The 17,348-nt window shown below is 43.3% G+C and overlaps 1 long non-coding RNA gene across 1 annotated transcript in view; it reads right to left on the bottom strand.

The window, feature by feature from the left end:
• LOC109451629 (uncharacterized) overlaps positions 1-17,348 on the bottom strand; it is a 450,797-nt gene that overhangs the window by 72,389 nt on the left and 361,060 nt on the right. The window contains exons 7-8 of the long non-coding RNA XR_012489526.2: positions 14,772-14,847; positions 11,143-11,277 (exon numbers count right to left, since the gene is read on the bottom strand). This is a non-coding gene — a long non-coding RNA (uncharacterized LOC109451629). The remainder of the gene's footprint in view (positions 1-11,142; positions 11,278-14,771; positions 14,848-17,348) is intronic.

The raw sequence follows: 17,348 nt of genomic DNA, 5'->3' as shown, positions 1-17,348 counted from the left end.
AGCTCCACACAAGTGGTTAAATGAATACAGATCCTGAAGCCAGAACACAGTCGAAGGAGAAGCCTTTCACTGGGATAGATTACTGGAACGTTCAGAAGAAGCACCGTTGGTGAGGTGAACAGGTCAGGACGGCAGACCCAGGTCTTAAACAATTAGCTATGTTTCTTTCATCAAGCACATTCCTGAAGCGGACAACCTCCTTCATGTACAAACTCCCAATTTTAATCACATGGCTCTGCGCTCCGTCTGAGGGGATCACTCACAGTCGGGCTAAGCTAGCCCTGGGCTCCCTCGTATGCTTTCTTAGTGATTGGTTATAGGTACGAGTCATGTGATCCGGAGCCAATGAAACACAGGAGCAGACTTCCCCTTGGTCCAAATTTATCCTGCCTAATCAGAGAAACAGTAGCCCACGTAGAAAGCCTTCTTTCCCTCTCCTCTTTCCTTCCTGTTTTGGACACCGTTGTGTGAGGATGTAATGACGACGGTGGCCACCATCTTAAACGAGGAAGACAGATAAAAGCTGAGAATCAAAAACTGAGAGGTAGAAAACAATCTGGGCCCTTGATAACATGGTTAAGTAGCTGGACCTGCCCACCTCTGGATTTATTGCTAAGTGAGATAATAAATATCCTAACCCTTAAAGCACAGCTACACAAAGTGTCAATTGTAGAATGGTGTCATTCCATGGACTGTTTGTTATTGGTCCATGTGAAGGACAGAAACAGAGAATGTTTATATACTTTCACAATAGTTTGATGGAGTCATTTTATGTCTACTGAATCTAATAATAAAAAAATATATAAACATATGTTCAAATTTTGTTAATAATTTTCTTGCATTTTACAGAAGTATCAATTCACGATATGCTAATAATTAGAGGAAACGTTAGCTGGTTCTTTCTCAGATAGCTTGAGAAGCATTGCTTGAAACCAGGTTTCAACAAACTATGAACCAAGGGTCAAATCTAGCCCCATGTCTGTTTTTATAAATAAAGTTTTATTGGCACACAGCCATACCTTTTGGTTGGGTATTATCTATGGATGCATTCATTCTACAGTGGTTAGGTGATCCTGACTGAGACCTTATGGCCTGAGGTGCTGAAAGTATTTATTAACTACCTTTTCACAGAAAAGGTGCAGATCCTTGCTTTTACGATCCTTACTTACATATCCTCTTCGTTGCAGTTGACGTCATGCTAACTTAGATAGAGTTAATTAACTTCTCTAGATGTCACTGTGCTCATCTATAAAATGGGACAGATGTCACACTGGCTTGTTGAGCGTACTGAGTGAGCTAATATATATGAGCTTCTCAGGAAAGCATAGAACATGAAAGTTCTCTCCTCGCGTTGCCCTGCCACCACCCTCTGATTAAGCAGCTACTGCGCCAAAGGCCAAGAACTGCTATTTACAAGCCATGGGCGGTAGTAACTCTCGATATTGCATTATTGCGCTCCACTGTCAGTTGAGAAAACGTCATCATCATCTAGGAGGTTTGACCCCGTGGTTGAGAGGAACACATGACCAAGAACCAATGACTAGGTTTTAAGGATAAACTGCAAGCCTTTTTTAATATTGCCTGGTTCAAAGTTGTGAGGACCTGACATAATAAAACACCTTCTCAGCAGAGAGGAAAATGGGTTGAGAGCTCCATTTTTACTTTTTAATATTTAATGGAGGTTGATTTCCTATGTTCTCGTGTGCTGTATTTCAAGGCGGCACATTCTTGAACTCTGACTGGTAACAGGAAACTAATGCGAATTTTTTTTTCTTTTTCTTTTTAGGAAAGCTAACAGTGATTTCAGAAGTGTGTGTTTGTTATCAGATTTAGGGCACTTGTCACATTTTGGCCTGAAGGCAAGCCAAGGGAGGGTTTGAAAAAATATCCAAGAAACGTCTTCATTCCTTTCTCCCTTCTAATTAAAATGCAGTTCGTCTTACAGATTCCAGAGCTTTTTGGATTTGCGGTTGCAAGCATGAGGTCATTTTTCCTGCCTATATGACCACAGTGAATTTTTAAAGTCTTTAGTGTTTGGTAACAACAGACAAATAACTGTGGAAACCTGAGAGCTGAGCTCAAGTTCTTTCCAGAATGTTCCCATTATTCCTCAGCATGGGGTAAAAATGAGTCCACCTCACTGGGCTAGTGCCAGGATCCTGGATGTCCTACACTGTGAGACTAAAGTGTGAGCCCCCCATCTCCCCAAAGAGGTCAGCCAACTAGGGGACAAAGAGGTGAGGAGCATGGCTCTGGGATCCCTTGGGCTTGAGTCTGCATTCTGGTTCTGTCAACCTCGCGAAAGACAGAGCAAGTTAGTGATTTAACCTCTCTTCGTTTCTTCTTCCTTCTGTATACAAAAAGTAGTCCCCTATGGTAGTTGTGAAGATCAAATAATAAATGCGAAATGCTTAGCACAGTCTCTTGGCTGCAGAAAACTGCAGTAAACATATCTGGCTCTCCTTTCCTTTACGGCTAGCTGTCCATTCCTTCTATCAAAACTCAGCCCAAGAAACTCAGGGGAAGCTGGTCCTATCCCCCAAGTTCAGAGATGGTTCTGGTTTGACTAAGTGGTCATTGTAACCGGATGCCAGTGATTGGATCAAAACCCCAGACTCCTGAAAAACAGCCAATCAGTGCATGCTATTATTCTCGGGGAAAGCACATGACCCATGTCAGTTCAATAAGAATGGTGGAAAGAGACGTTTTTTCCTTGCTCACTGTGAGCAAGGAAGCATGTAACTTCAGCTATTGCTGGCAGTCATCTTGTGTCCAAGAGGGAAACCAGTCTTAGGAGAAAGCTGAGACACAGAGTAGGCCAGAACCAAGAAAATAATAGAGAAATAGAGCTGGGTCCCTGATTGCATCACTGCTACTACCCCTCCTTTCTTTGGATTTCCTGTTATATGAGATAGTAGAGTTTCGTATCATTGACACTGGTTTGAGTCAGGTTTTGGTTACATGCAGTAAAATCATCTAACTGATAAGAACTTGGTAAATACTGGCTATTATCTCTCAGACTGTACCCAGTAAAGTACCCTGCTTTGGATCTCAAGAAACATGGGAAAGAGATTAGGGAATAATACAAGTTTATCACATCTATTTATTGAGCAACTAATTTAAGCTTGGCATTTTACAGGCATACATTATCTCTCTAAATCCTACCAATAGCTTTATGAAATTGGTATTATTACTATTAGTAAACCGAGGCACAGAGAGATGAAGTGATGTCTCCTAGATTTAATAGCAAACCTGTGGCACAGCCAAGATTCATATCCGAGTCTGTCTGGATCCATAGTCTGTGCCACAACACCTCTCCTGCTCCCTCATATGCTGCCTCCCTCCCTCTCCAGGACCCTGGTTTCAAAATCACCCCCTCTTCACCAGAACTACTCTAAATCTACATAACGGATGGGGAGGGAGAAATGGCAGGCTGGCCTCTCCAACACCAGGCGAGCACTGATTGCCTTACTAAGCGTGGGGTAATACAGAGGAGCCTTTGCATTAAAACAAAGTGAAATAAAACCAAAAACCTTGGGAGATGTTCATAAAATTCTCCACCACATCAGATAAATGAGGACATGTATTCAAGTCCTCCTGTGGCCGCTCTCAGGCTCCACGTGACCTCTCTGCGTGGTCACCCACAACCCCACATGTCCCAGACTCCACTACACCAAGCCCGTCTGCCCAGCCCTATGGCAGGGTCCTCCCTGTGGTCACTCTCTCTGGCTGGTCAGCTTAGTCTCAAGGCCCACCTGAGCCAATCCGGGTCCAGATAAAGGATCTCTGAGGTATTTGTCTGTAACAATGCTTGTCTTTAAGAAAAACTGCCTAATGTATTAAAGTATGTACTACATTTCCTAAAAAGTCAGGTACACATTCAGGGCCATGGTAAGGATTGGTCTGCTTTCCTTCAATGAATGAAGACTATTTACATTTATAGATCATAGAAGATAAATGTATCACATTTGTCTAGAAGATAGCTTTGTATCTCGGATTGTGTGCTGAGTGCCCCCAGTGCCTCGTGGATGTTTTTACGTGGCACAGTGACATGATGTTACTGACACTATTGCACAGTAAGAAAGATGCTTCCTTTTCTATTCTTTTTAAAATCAATCAACAGAATCGAGGAAAAGTCCCAGTTTGGTATTAGCATATCTTTTCATTCTAACTCCTGCTAATCTCTCGTTTTATATAACGGAAAGGAGGCCACAAGCTAAGAAGTCTAGCAGACCACGGTGATTGTCAAGTGTGTAGTGGCACTGTTGTGCGATCATTCTACTTATTTTATGTATCATTTCAATTTATGGCAGGTCATCCTGACGTTCCACTTACAGTGGTGACTGAATGTTCCATTTATAAATAACTTCATTTAAGAAAAAGAGGATAATGTTTTAAAAAGAACATTATATAAACTTGTCTATGAATGTCACATGAGTGTGGCAAAAATCATTAGGGCTGCATAACAGTGAATTTTGTGTCGACTTGACTGGGCCACAGGGTACCCAGACGGTTGGTCGGACATTACTCTAGCTGTGTCTGTGAGGGCATTTCTGGATGAGATTAACATTTGAATTGGTGGATTTAGCAAAGCAGATTGCCCTTCCTAATGTGGGTGGGCCACATGCAATCAGTTGAAGACCTGAAGAGAACAAAAGGCTGAGTAAGAGGGAATTCCTCTTGCCTGACTGTTTGAGCTGGGACATTGATCATTCCTAGCTGTAGGATTCAGACTGTAACATTAACTCTTCCTGGGTCTTAAGTCTGCCAGCTTTCAGACTGGAGTTTACACCATTGGCTCTCCTGCATCTCCAGCTTGCCAACTGCAGATCTCAGAACTTCTCAGCCCCTGTATTTTCATGAGCCAACTCCTGATAATTATATATATTTATATTCTGTTTTTTTGGAGAATCTTGACACTCATCCATGTCATGAATGACTGAAACTTGGGATACACTGACAACATAAATGTGTTATGCTTTGTACCAACCCGCCAGAAATAGGACAGCCTTGAATTGTGTTTCTTTTTTCTTTTGCCAGTTGTGGGAAGAAACTGCAAGGAGCGATTATGCATTAGATAACGATTTTTTGAGAACCTAATCAACACAATTTACTTGTAAGAGGCAGTTGGTTCTCCATTAAATGGTACTTTTGAGAACAGGATTCAGGTCCCCACTACTCTTGGTCCTTAGAGGACCCTGCCTACCTCCTCACGCTCATCCCTGTAGCTCCCCACACTCTTGCCAGATTGGGGGGCTAGTTCCTCAGTACGTCTCACTCCTTCTGGCTTTAGGACTTTGCACACATCGATCTGTCTCTCTGGAATGTCCCTCTCCCCTCCTACCACTTCCCTGTTCTGTTCGCTAAGTCAGCCATTGGTTTTGATGTCTTAAATGTTGCTTTTCTTAGAGACGCCTTGGCTGACCCCTAGACCAGGTGAGCATTCCCCCATGACACCTCACTCTTCTTCCTGGACTCTTTCTTCACAACTAGAATCAAATAACAATTTAGGTGTGGATTTGTCGAATGTCTGTCTCCCCTGCTGGATTGTAAATTTGTGAAAGCGGGGACTTGCCTCATGGTTGGTTCTCCATAAATATTTTTGTAAATGACTGAGTCATGACCCATCACAGAGAGTTATGTAGGCACCAGGGATCTAAAAAATATTTAAGTGACCAAATGAAAAGAACAGAACCATTTCCACTCTTAGCAGATTGAAGTCAGGTACCTCTGACTACCAGCCATAACAAGTGGGCAAAATTATTGGTGCATCAAGGAAATCAAATGACCCAGGCATGCAAACCTGGCCCTCCAAATTTATTGCTTATAAAAACAAAGGATCGGGAACATTGGCTGAAGCCAGATGTTCTGTGGGCTGGAGCTCATTGTCCTAACTGCATATTCCCACAACTAGAACTGTGTGTATTTGAGATGCTAGGACATGAGATCCAACCCTGAAAATATTTTGAAATCATGTTGTTCAATTACTTAATCCTTGTTATGTTATTGAATAGAACACTCTCTTATATACACTATTATAAAAACATTATGCCTGAGTCTCGAGTTCTGGAATATCCAATTACAATAGCTTTTTTCCACATTTGTATTCTCTTTATTTTATTTAATTGCCTTAACATTTTCAGCAGATTTATTGTATATGACAGTGAGCAACCTGAGCCTGTGTAAGAGCTAGCCAGGCTATTTCCTGCTCCCCACCCACCACTCCCTAATATTGCTCTGTCTTCCTTTTAAAATCTTTGTTAGCCTACCCCTGTTCCCTGCAATGAGTGTGGACTGTCAGAACGGCACCAGGTTAAAAAAAACTGCCCATTGGTGGACTCCATCCTTCCACCTCTGAACTGACCTGAGCTGTGCTGATACCAATTTGTCATCCCAACCTAAATCATTCTGTAACGTGTGGCATGTACAAAATGATCTCCTTTGCCAGGATATCCCATCAAGGAATAATTAGTGAACAGACATTGAGTGTTAGCTTTAAGAGTATGCGTCTGTGTCTGGATGTGTAACAGGATGACTCTGGTTTAGCGTGTGTGTGTGTGTGTGTGTGTGTGTGTGTGTGTGTGTGTTTCCTGGTTTCCTGCTCCATTTCTCTTATGCAACTGGTACCTTGAAGCCATGTGGGATAAAGAACCTTGATTAAGAAGTGAGACTTAATGAGTCATCTGCAGCTCCCAGGTCTCATCATAGACAGCCTGCCCAAGGTAGGAGAAGACATGACCACATCGAAGGCGTAAGGGAGTAAAGCGGCAAAGCGATCTGGGTAAGATGAGGACACACGGATCATCAGGGGTCCAGTGCTGTATGCCGTACGCCTGTCCACACTCCTTCCCCCTCACCCATTTTGACTGGTCACGTGCTCAGAAGTTCTACCCAAGATGCAAATCGCTAATAAAAACTCTCACCATTTAGTGAGTACTTTCTATATGACAAACAACAAACCCAGTGCTTCGTGCGTATTGTTTCATTGAATTCTCCCAAGAACCATATGAGAAAAACATTACTATTTTCATTTTACTGATTTGGAAACCGAGACCCAACAAGAATTTCAGAATGGACACCAAAGTCGTTTTGACACTAGAGTCAAGGCACTTCTCCTTGTGTCATAGGGAACACTTACTTATGTTCTATTCTCATTTATGATACTGCATTTCTGCAATGACTCTGAGGTTGCTCTGTCCATCCCCCATTGGGTGCCAACAGCCTTTCTGAGAAACTTTTCAATGTGCGCAGTTGTTTTGAAAAGAAAATATATCGATAGAGACACTTAGAAGTTCCTTTTGGGGAAGAAACAACGGAGTCATCAAATGCTAAATGGAAACGCTTGTGTTAACAGGCAAGGGCATGTAGTGTTGCCTCTTTTCAAGGGAGAAGGGACTTGAAGAGCTACGTGGGCAGGGAGCTTCCTGCTGGAGGCTAAATTGGCAGCCACCCTGGAAGGATGCCAGAAGTGTCACCTTGTTTCTAGCCAAGGGAATCAATTTTAATACAATACTAATGGAGATTTGAACTGGACCTTGAACAGTTTAGAAAAGGTCCCCTCTCTGGTCGGGAAACCATGGACTTGGTGTTCAAGAGTCTGAGATATGCTCGACGGTTGTGTGACACGCGCCTGCTCTGTTCCACTAGCCTGTCACCATGCTTCTTCTCAGTATCTCTTCTCTCTCCACTCTTGCACGTGAAGCACCATCCTTTATAGAGACTGCTTTTACAGCTGAAATTACCACAGCGGCCTATTATGTTTATCAAGACAGGGGGAAAAAAAATAAAAAGGCTGTAGTTTGTCCCAGCTGTCTGAAGAAGAACTCTCCTGCAAATGGTAAATACGGAGCCAAGCCTTCTGTTTCTCTCCTCTTAAAAAATGAAGTGCATGTAGGCACAGCCTTCACGATGTGATTTTAGAAAAAAGTGGTGCTTGGCAGGACAAAAGGACAGAGCATTCCAGAACACTGAGATTTCCATATAACTGCATTCTGAGGTTGCATTTCAAAGCCCCTGCCATGTGTGCTCCTTTCTCACAGCTAAGGGTATGGGAGGGTGGGGGGAAGGGGACAATAATCCTGAGAAAAGGTTTTTCAGAGATGAATTCACACCAAACAGGAAAGGGGTTGGAAAAAGGAAAAGGGAGGCTGGATTCTACTGACAACGGCTAATTGTTGTGACTAATTCAGTTTTGAGGAGGTAGAACTCTGTGGAGTGTTTGAGTGCCAACACGGTTCCTGTTTTAATTAGTGGCACCACAGGGAGAAGATGGGCTTATAATTGAGTAGTTTGCGGATCGGTCAACTTCAACCCATAATCAGACGTGCTGAGAAGTGGACATTAACGGGAGCTCTGACCAGCAGGAAGTCTGCCCCGTTAGCATGGCTGGTGTCAGAGCGGGTCGTTGCCTTTTCTCTATACTCTTTCTGGAAAAGGATGCCAAACACAATATTTTCTAGACTCTCTCACTTGTTCTCCATCTACCTACCTTTGTGCTCCCATTTTGCTTAGCAAGGCATGCTAACGTAAGTCAGTTGATTGACACGTCCCCTATTCAACGTTCCCTCTGAGCTGTAATGCTGGACATTTGTTTTTGGGTTCTCTCTTCACCAAGCCAACACCACCATGACTGTCGCAATATCCAAGCTCCTTCCTTCCACAAGTGCACTTTAATTTTTGTCTTGTGAAATTACTTCTTTCTCACTCTGGAATCTGGGTGAGACTCTAAGTTAAGGGATACGACCCCCCCCCCCTTCTTTCCCTCTCCTGTCCACCAACTCTCCCACTCCAAGAGAGAACTGCGTTCATGATCCAAATTAGGCCATTGAGACTCTTTTTTCCCAAGACTTTGATTCTTGAGAGAAATGACCGAAAAGAAAAATAGCTGAAGCTAAATATTCTGGTAGCAAACTATGATCAGACGGCTCATTTTTTTTTGTTGCTACCCCAACCCCTGACTTGTCAGATTCCTATCCTGATTCTTAAGCCCTTCCCCAAATCCATGAGCCCTCCACACTCGTATGTGACACTCTTTTCTGATTAAATTAAGCAGAGTTTCTGTTGCCTGCAATTGAGTAACCCCAAATAAGAGGGTATCCAAGAGAAAGCACCCTAATGCATAGCTTGATGTTCATTCTCCACCTTCCTTTGCTTGCTCTCAGTAGGAAAAAACTGCAGGAGGAAAGGAAATCATACTTGTGGTACATGAGAGGATAAATAAATAAATGAGAAAACATGAAGCATCACTGCTAATGAGTCTGGGTTGAGGGCCTGGCGTGACCATCTTCATCCAGATGTTCTCGTGGGAGTTACTCGGAAGCCGCCTTCCCATGGGATGCTCACTGAAGTTTGGAACATGAGAGCGATTTGTCTGGCTGCTCTTCCTGCTCCATTTTCTGTCAGGGGCCCCCACACTCACTCTTGCCCTCCACCATTTCGGGTTGACGGCTGATACACACATAAACGTCACACAGCATCTAGCGCACGAGGGAGAAAGGCTACCTACCCTGTATTTGGCGGCCACATTTGGGGCATGGTTTGTATTAGCTAGCCTGAAAGAAGGCCAGTCTTGGCACGCCCTCAGATGGGTGTGTGGTGCATGTGTGTGTACTCTGTTGCCAAGCTACCCTGGGAACAACACATCCTTGCCGGCACTCTCCTGCCCAGGGTGTCCCTGGTGCCTTTGTTAGGGGAAAAATACCTGCCTGGCCTTGTGGACACTCTAATGTTTTCTTACCTATATGTACAAACAGGCCCTGGTCCTCCGTGTTAGTCAAGGGTATAGAAGTCCCGAAACATGCTAAAAATGTTGTAGCTGAAAATGCTACAATTCCCATCCTGTGCATTCCAAACTGTGTGTTCAGAATTCTAAGGAGGGAGCTGAAGCACTTCCCTCGTTGACTAGGATTTTTACCTCTTACCAGTTATAAACATAAACGTGTGAAAAAAATGTACACAAAGAGGGAGTTCAGCATAGCTCGACGGGGCCGGGGTAGGAAATCCGCACAATCAGGTCAGCTTAAACTGGACCAGTTTGTCCAACGCACTTTCACAACCACATCAATTCAGGGCTTTCACGGGTTTGATTTTCTTTCAGCCCAATCCACTAAGGAGTTGCTCATGAGTTCTGTGGATTTTCTGCACAATTACAGATTATCGCCATGGCAACAACAGAACCATGTGACAACTTTGCTACCTCAGAGACCAGGAACAGCCACTTACAGGAACCTCACATCATCTCGTAATGGGACTCTGCGCCGTTGGCCTCTCACATTGTTTTAAGGCTAATCACTGCTTTTTCACAGATGTAGTTTTCCCGCCCCGCCCCCCCCCCCCCACTCTATTTTCATGATCTTTTTGAAACCGTTTGGATTTGCTCTAAAGCAGTTCCACATTTGCCTGTGTTTATTTGGTCATAAAAAAAGTATTATTTGAGGGCTTGGCGGAAGGAGAAAGAGGGGTACAATTTGATGAGTGGAGACAGATGGGAGGCAACAGGCAGAGGACAAATGACTTTGCCAGCAGATGGTTTTCTTGCCACCATGTCACTGAGTTGAAACCCATGAGAGCACTGAGCTTCTGGGTCAGCCATGCACAAAGCCAACTTGGGAACAAATAAAACTTGCTCTCTTTCAAATGAGTTCAACTCTTATGTCCATTCTGCAGGCACAATGAGAACTGGGGCCATTGGTAATTAAGTTAAAGATGTGATTGAAAAGGGGGACCAGGTAGTATTTTCTCTCTGGCAAAACAATCAATTTATTTTTCAGAAACTTGTGCACATAGCCAAACCTCAGGCTCTTTCTGCCAAACATCCACCCCCCCCACCCCACCGTTAATTTTTTAACCTCTGGGCATTTCAAGGAAAATTGAATCCACATGTTTTTGGATTCATTTGCAAATGCAGTTTGTTCAGAGCTGTTTGATGACCAGTATGCCCTTTGAGTGTTTTTATGAGCTTAAACTTATTTTCCCCCAAGCCTCTTGCTTCTGAACCAGGAAGTGGCATTTGGAATTAGAGGCAGAATTCAGAACTGATCATTTTCTAAAGCCTTTGCCAGTTTCTCACGTCTCTTTTTGATCCCTGGTAAAGCTAAGAAAAGGTTTTCACAGAGCGCATAAGAATAATTGAGAGTAACTTACTGTTTTTACAACTGAAAAGCAGATCTGATATGGATGCAATCCAATTCCTGGATCACATGGCTTCCCCATCTTTCTTTATTACAGATGACATTTGTATGGAAGCAGATGCTTTCTTTCCCAGGGACATGTCTCCACCTGCGACATAATTCCCTGATTGAAATAATGCTTCAGAGGCAGAGTTGGAAGTTTAGATTCAGCCCTCCCTCGAGACCAAATTGCGGAAAACAATCTTTGTTTATCATAAGTGAATCATATTTGCAAAGTAGAAGGGGCCCCTTTTACTATGGACCCCTGCAAATTGGGAATGGTGTGGGTATTCTTTTCTAACTCAGTCACATGACCCAAAGTAACTGTCCAGGAAGGTGGAAGTATTTTATGTATGTGTTACAGTTATTATGAAAAAAACAAAACAAAACCTTAATAATAAGGAAGAAGAGTAATTCTTGATGAGCAGAACAGGGAAAATATCCCTAAGCCTGAAATGTTTCTTAGTTCTCAGGTTCCTTTGAGGATGTTCGAATGGCTTCTACTTATAATCCAGGACACTTCCATTAATGAAGAATTAGTCTGAGGAGTTCTCTGGATAAACATTGGTGAGCAAGTAACATTCTTCCAGGAAGCTCGTTTAATACGCTGTCTATTTTTTCTTCCTTCTTTATTTCCTTTCACCAGACTTATGATCCCAGAGAAAGTCGCATTAAATTCACATGCCCTATTTTTAACTTTCATCTGCACTTCCCTTTTTTTCCCCCCCTTTAAGCATGAGAATCAAGCAAATAACGACCCTTTGTATTGTTTCCAATGGAAGGTCACAGGCTCAGGGAATTTACTTAAGTTCCCGGGAGAAGTCAGCCCATAAAAGACTCGTGTGGATGGCCTTCAGACTGTGCCATTTTGGCCGTCAGTTTGGCTAAATATTTTCACTCCCATTCTACTGACAAAAGCAACCGATGTACGGATAGAACAATTGCTTTGGTTTTTGTAAAGAATCTGCCTGTAAATTCATAGCTTCCTTTTATCCTTGGCCTGCCCATGACAACAGGGTTAAATGAATGGTAGAGACCACTGGCCTTTCTGAGGTCAGCCATGGCTTATAAAAGAAAGCATCGATAAACCCGGTATCAGATTGCTCTTTAATAACTTTTAAATACTGAATTTTTTCCCCCCGGAACATGTTCCTTAGAGTTTAATTCCTTAGAGAGAAGAGAAAAAGGAGTAAGCTTGTTTGAAGCTTGTAACTACAGCAGGGGCCTCCAACTCCAGTGTACACAGGGGCCAGGTGGATAATCTAAGTGACCGAGGGGACCCTCCGGGAATGCGTTGAACTGGAGGTCACCACCTGTCCTTTCTCCGATGGACAGTCACTGCTCAACTCGAGTCGATTTTTGGCATACTGGGCAACAGGCCCAGGGAAGACAGATATATTTTTTTTCTTTTTAAATGAGAAGTCATACATTTATGTTTTAGATGAAATCTCCTGATTTTAAAATATTGGCGCTGTCTTCAAAACTATAAAACGGTATGGCAGATGGAAGACACTAGGCATTATATGGGAGGCGTCTTCTCCTCTAGCTGCGAAACAAGCTCAATGGAGCAGCCAGATGAGTGGAAATGTAGTCAATGGATGATTTCCTGGCCACTTTTAAAACTCCTAGTCTCAGTGCTCAACTGTGATACAAGGCTGTGAGTCAGAGGAAACTGGCTGTGTTCAATATATGGGGAGAAGAATGGGAAATGGGTTGGAGGAAAGAGCAGGCTATAACCAGCATCCTTCCGTGACTTCCATCCTAACTTGGACAATGCATTCATGTATTCAGTTGATTATATTTATTGAGTAACTTCCATGTATCAGCACCATACAGGACATTACATATGTGGCGAACAAGTTACTCATTGCTGCCATCTTCACAGAGCAATGTCTGTGGGGGCCACACATTCATCAAACCATCGCACAAATGAATGTAAACTGTCCAGTGCAATCCGTTTTCCAAAGGAGAAGTGTGGGGTATGAAAATATGTAATTAGAGAATTTGAACTATCAGGGTGGTGGAGAAAGGAAATACGGCTGACTTTGATGGCCATAGTAGGAGTTACCCAGGCCCGGGAAGCGGAACCAGCTGTTCAGGCAGAGAGAACAGCCCTTGCAAAGACCCTGTGGCAGGAGGGAACAGGATGCACACAAGAGACTGAGAGGCGAGTACGGCTGGGACGCAGAGAGAACTGAGGAGGTGCGGAAGTGGGCAGGGGCCAGACCCAGCAGAGCCACTGGGTTGTGCTAAGGAGTTGTGACTGCTCCTAGACCCAGGCAAGCGCGACTGACTGATTTCTAGGCAGAGGAGAACAAGATCCGGTGCACATTTTGAAAAGGTCATTTTGGCTGCAGGGTAGAGAGTGGCTTGGGGAAAGCACAGGCAGGGACCCGAATTAGGAAGACATTGCGTTGATCCAGGAGAGCTGGCGGCAGCTTGGATTAGGGTGGTGAGTGGAGTTATGGAGAGACGTGAATGAACCTGAGAGAGAGTTAGCAAGCATAAATGCGAGGCCTTGGCAGTGCCCGTGAGGGTTAGTTTTCTATGCCAACTTTGCTAGGCTATAGGCCCGAGGGACATAACCAAGCACTAACCTAGGTGTTGTGAAGGTGTTTTGTAGATGTGGTTAACATCTGTCGTCAGTTGATCTTAAGTAAAGGAGAGAATGAGGGAGGGCCTCATCCAATCAGTTGGATGCCTTAAGAGGAAAAACTGAGATTTCCCAGAAGAGAAAGAAAGTCTGCCTTAAGACTGTACTATCAACTCCTGCCTGAGTTTCCAGTCTGGGGGCCTTCCCTACAGATTTCAGACTTGTCAGCCCCACCATCATGCCAGCCAATTCCTGGCTCTACTTCGCTAGACAATCCTGACTGATACAGTGTCTCTTAGAGACGCTCCACACCATTGCTGAGATATTCTCGTTCCTTCCAGAAAAAGATGCAAAATTACATCAAATCCATGGCGTGCTCATGCACACGTACTTTTGCAATATGAATAATAGTAGAACAAGGAAACATTTCTTTAGAGGAAGCCCAGGAGTTTGACTGTGGACAGAGGGAAAAACCTAACCCTTTAGGAAGATATTTGGATAGGATGAAAAATCTTACAAAAATAGGAAAAAAGTTTTCCTTTGACAATTAGGTCCTTTCATTCCAAAGCTTTCTGGGTCCTTAAAAAAGAAATGCACATGTTGGTAAAAGGAAATGGTGTTTTATAAGGATAACCACGTGAGCCTCAGATGGGCGGAGCCCGGCACTGACTATACAGAAGGTGCCAAAACAATGTATACACATGTTAAGAAAGGAAAACTGTATTAAAATTGTAATACTCAATATACACCGATAACAAAAGTTGAATACAAGTCACGTTTGACTTCTGCAATTACAAGAGGTGCTCAGAGTGGTTACCATCAGCGTCCAGACTCTTCTGATTACGGCAAACTACTGCTTGAGCAACGGTGACAAAAGTGTCCACTTGTATACATTTATTTGGCACCCCCAGTAGTGAGCTGAGTTTTTGCAGGTCCTGGAGAGAGGGAGTTCTTAGGGCTGGATGAAGCTGAGGTCCTGGGTGAGAAAGGCTAAGGAAGCTGATACTCACCACCAAGCCAATTGGTCCGGAGGAGAAGCAATAAATCGGTGACCTCCAGTTTCCATTGCTGTGAGCCCTTTCACCCCTAGAGACAAACACAAAAAAATAAATAAATTCCCCAAATAGAACTGGCTTTAAAAATAAAAAGGGAAAAGCTTTCTCTGCTTCTTCTGCCTTCCCTTCCCCCGTCACCCTTCCCTTCTGAGGCTCAGGTTCTGATCCAGGCCTCCTCAGGAGAGAGGTGAGTTTGCAGCCTGCATGAGTAGGAGAGGTTGGAACGGGTTCGGTGATTGGATGGAATCTCAATTCTTCAGCGCTCCCGCTCAGTATCCCTTCCAACATGGTGCCTGGTGACTCTCTTGCTTGATCACTGTATCCTGGTAATACAGCAGGTCGTTCGGGGGGGCGGGGGGTAGGGGGAAAATAAAAACAGGGTGAGTTGAATGTTGAAGACACTCCCTCAGTGTCAAGGGAGGGAGGAGCAGGGGACTGATGCATACGACTTAGCCTGTGTTTGCTAGATGGTTTTCCCCTTGTTGATCAATAAATAGACCCGAGATCAGAGAGACAGAAGACATCATCCAGAATCTGAATTCCCCTGAGGTCTATCCAACAGATGGGAAAGGCTGCTGGGTCCCTTAATACAGTACACAAGAGAGCAGGCAAGTCAATTAAATTCAGTGTCTCAGTTTCTCCCGCTGCAAAAATAAAAAATAAAATAAAAAAGGAATGATACTTTACATGCATTGAGACCACAGGAAGCAATAGAATGAAAAGGTAGGAAGTGAGTTCAGCTCAATTATGTGGACACCCAGCTGATGGAGGAATCCTGATTCCCTCCCCTCTGACCACTGGCCACCGGGATGCTCCTTCTGAGAGGCTCATTGGTGCAGGGAGAGAGAAGGCACTTACTCCAGAGCTCATCCATCCTACCATTGTACAGCTCTGGGTTATGCAAACTTATTTCCTCCATAGAGCCAGAATCTCTCTCCTCTAAGCTCCACTGAGGAGGGAGGAAGCACACTTGGTGGTACTCAGATCCAACATGGTTTATTACAAGAGTGGCCAATCTACTGGGCATCATCGTCTATTATCAAAAGCCCTGCCTGCTCATATAGCTCGCCAAGAAAAAATCCATCAAGTATAACCTTACAGAGAGCTCTGTGTGTGTGTGTGTGTGTGTGTGTGTGTGTGTGTGTGTGTGTGCTATAAACACATACATAAACTATCTCAGGAGCAAAGTGAAAGCATATAATCAGCTGGCAGAAATGGCCCAACTTAAACAGGGCATTAAATGGTATTAGCAGACCAGTTCCAGAAATGATCAGAAATTCCTAGTCGAATCACAGATTGATATCAAAGACCCAGAGATACCTCAAGGCCAGCATCTCTGGAGAGGATGGGAGCTGATTGGAACTGAGGCTCTATCTCTTCCCTGTGCATTGGAGTGAACACTTTAAATCTCCAAAGATTGAACTATAAAGAGAAATTAGTTTATTAATAATTCACAGACTTCAAGGGAAAAAAATGTCAAAAGCATATGCTCAGGAACAAAGCTGATGTTATTTTTCCTGTTTAGAACAGAGCTATGTGCAGAGAAGTTGAAGTGCCAGGCTCAAAAATTGAATTTGGTCTTTTTTCCCCCTTGTCTTCATGTTTTTAAAGAAATGTTTCTAATAAAATATATGTGAGCATTTAGTCTGATTTTCCTTTGCATACTTCAAGTTTTTCAAATCCTATGAGATTTGTGGGGAGTGTCAAACACAGAATACTTTATCCAATACTTTAATAGGTTGAGATATTTTCATGGTGAAGTTATTAGCCAAGCATGCTTAATTGGAGTTTGTGATTTCAAGGTAATATACTCAAAAATGGGTGGGAGAGAAAAAAAGTTAATAAAAATCTAGATTTAAAACAATTCAACCAAATCCATTCGATGAACAAGTCACTCTCCAAGAGAAACCTCTCATGAATATGGGAATAAGGATGCATTTTTCTAGAAGTCGACTAGACTGAGATGTCCTTGAAGACAAGAATTCTTCCTCAGTTCTCTTGGCATCCAGGATTCAGTCATGAGCCAACTACTGAACTACCTCAGTTTCCCCAACAGGCTGACATAAAGAAACACAGACGGGAACAAGAATAAGCAGATCTCACCACTTCCCGGACAGGTTGGTATCATGCACAGAACGTCCTTCACTGCCTCAAAAGAAAAGCTATGTGCTGGCAGAGGTGTGTGTGTGTTCTACATCCCACCCTCTCATGCCCCTCTAAGACATTGCTCCTGTGATTACCACTCTCTCTTTTGCAGAGTTTCTCCCTCGGATGGATCATTGCCATCAGCTCTGAAACCATCGCTCACCTTAATAAAATCCTCGACCTCAATACTCTGACATCTACAGTAAACTTTCTTGGTTTCCCTGTAAAACAAACCTCATTTTTAAAAAGTGTCCTACATTGCTATTTTATTTCCTAACATCTCGTTCTCTCTTAAACCCATTCTAATCAAGGTCATTCTCTCCACTACTCTACTGAAACAAATAATTTGTCGTTATCTGAGATGATGTTACACATGTATGTTTTGAT

The sequence above is a fragment of the Rhinolophus sinicus genome, chromosome 5 (assembly GCF_057876585.1).
Source record: "Rhinolophus sinicus isolate RSI-liver-muscle chromosome 5, RSI-T2T, whole genome shotgun sequence".
Classification (NCBI taxonomy): Eukaryota; Metazoa; Chordata; class Mammalia; order Chiroptera; family Rhinolophidae; genus Rhinolophus; species Rhinolophus sinicus.
The sequence above is the reverse complement of the archived record's forward strand: the minus strand, read 5'-3'. Positions and strand labels throughout refer to the sequence as shown.